Source organism: Poecilia latipinna, unplaced genomic scaffold (assembly GCF_001443285.1).
Source record: "Poecilia latipinna isolate Pla-1442-1.1 unplaced genomic scaffold, P_latipinna-1.0 Scaffold109, whole genome shotgun sequence".
Classification (NCBI taxonomy): domain Eukaryota; kingdom Metazoa; phylum Chordata; class Actinopteri; order Cyprinodontiformes; family Poeciliidae; genus Poecilia; species Poecilia latipinna.
The window spans coordinates 397,992-400,154 of NW_015112725.1; the positions used below are offsets into that span (position 1 = coordinate 397,992).

Below are 2,163 nucleotides of genomic sequence, written 5' to 3' on the forward strand. Positions count from 1 at the left end.
CATCAGGCCCGCCTTCAGGTAGCTTTTGAGGGTGCTCGTGAAAGGTTGAGGGTTGCAGCGGAGCGCCGCAAGAGTCACCATGACCAACGAGTTCAACATGCTCCCCTGAAGGTTGGTCAATTAGTGTGGTTAAGGGACTTCACCCCACGAGGACGTCATAAGATCCATGACCTATATGGCCCAGTAAAGTATAAAGTCCTCAGAGAGCCCAGTGAGGGAGGTTCAGTGTATACTATAGCACCTGTAACTGATCTAGCTAAAACCAGAAATGTTAATCGCATACTGTTAAAGGCGGTGGTAGAAGAGTCTGGAGAAGGTGCCATTGGTCCCAGCTCACCACTTGGTGATCATCGCTTTGAAGATGAGATGTCAGGTGATGAGGATATGTATGTTTTGGTGAGTAGCAATCCTCCTGCTCCAACAGTGGTGCAGGCTAACCAACCTTTTCAGTCAGGGGATCCACTACCTCAGTTGCCAGGTCCATCAGGCATTGTTACTCATGGGGGAGTAGCATCTTCTGGTCATTCACCTGGTCCTTCTAGGGCTGAAAGTGAACTAGTTTTGCGGCGGTCAGCAAGGACAACTGCAGGCCAGCATTCTAATATTAACCGTCTTCCCAGACCAGCAGGTGAAGCTCCACAGGCTGTAGCCTCTTCTGATCCTCCAGCCAACTCTATTTTTGTCCTATTTAGACCATGGAATTGAGTCGTCGGGACGACGACACAAAAAGGGGGGGTAGAATGTGGCAGGAAGAGGTATAGGCTGCACCTGCTGGCGGGGTGATTGCAAGTGGGCCAATAGCGCCAGAGGGCGCTCAGTATAAAAGTAGAGGTGAGCTCCAGTCTGACGTTGTTTGCTGTTGACACACCGCGCTTCCGGGTTGAGCTGTCTGTGCGCCGAGTACAGGTGAGGTTGGCTACCTGCGTATTTACAGCTGCTTGCACATCGTAGTCATGTAGAGCCTTTTATCAGCAGAAACGGACGGGCGTATTTACCTCTACGTTGATCGTGGGTGAGGTGGTTCCTTCAAAAAGTGCCAACATTGAGCGTTCCCATTTGGGTGCAAGTGTGGAGAGCTTGGCCTAATTGGTAGGTGGAATGAGTGACAAATCTTGTTTTTTATTCTTTTATTTCAAACTGTTTTATTATTTAGGAATTTCGACTGGTTGCCACACATAACGCTGCTGCTTTGCCTGCACCAAGTCACCGCTTACTTAGTGGTTGCAAGAGAGAGACCGGCTGCCTGGGACACGCCCCCCCCCTTCCGGAATCGAAACAAGGAGCGGCTGATCGCATTCATTTCGGATTGGATTGGACTGGGTTGCTCATTTTGCTGTGCCGTCGAGCACAGGGATTTTATGGTTTTATTTCGACATTTTTATTTTTTTATTGCCTGTATTTTTAACAAATTGTCTTTTCTTTTTTTATTTTCTAGACCACCGGTGGTGCGCTCGGGCCTGGATGTGGCGTCCCTTTTTGGTGTGACTGTGTAGTGATCAATATCAATAGGTGGAGGGAATTACAAGGAGTGAGTGACTTCACGGGTGTTTTGATTTCTTTGCTTTGGAGCCTACCACCCAGGACCTGGCCGTATCCACTGGTAAGCCTAGTCGGTTTTTTTTGTGAATTCGTTTTGTTCAGATACAGGTATATTTTTATTCTGTGACAATAAATTATTATTGTCTTGAAGCCCGTCTCTCGCTTCCTTTTTGCAAAACCGGACCTGTGTCCTTTCATTAATTCCTGGGTGAAAACCCCAGGTGGCGTTGTTGGTAACAAGCAACATTGTATAGTCCAAACCATGGAACGCCACATATCTATGACACCAAGCCCAGAATGCTATGACTGACACAAAGTCTCTATCACGCTACCCATAAATTATTCTGTTATTCTATAATATTATAAAAGACGGCGTATTTGAAAAGAAATATAGTAATACGCACCTTTATTTTCTTTCAACTTACTTTCTTTGAATCTTGCGTCTGGTCCCATAGACATGAATACTGTTTTCTTCGACTCCTCCTAGTGGTCTGGAGCACTTCCGTTTTCAGCACTTTTTTGTTTTCTGCATTTCATCTGTGCGCGTCTTTTTTTTGTTCGCATCTTTTCTCTGTTGCTGCGCATTTGCACCTGTCGGCCACCGTATCTAGCTGTTAGCTGTTA

The 2,163-nt window shown here is 46.5% G+C and overlaps 1 long non-coding RNA gene across 1 annotated transcript; it reads left to right on the forward strand.

The window, feature by feature from the left end:
• Positions 1-6: 6 nt before the first annotated feature.
• LOC106944699 (uncharacterized) lies at positions 7-1,584 on the forward strand. The gene is made up of 3 exons (XR_001424395.1): positions 7-906; positions 976-1,089; positions 1,154-1,584. It is a non-coding gene; the product is annotated as an uncharacterized LOC106944699 (long non-coding RNA).
• Positions 1,585-2,163: the final 579 nt, after the last annotated feature.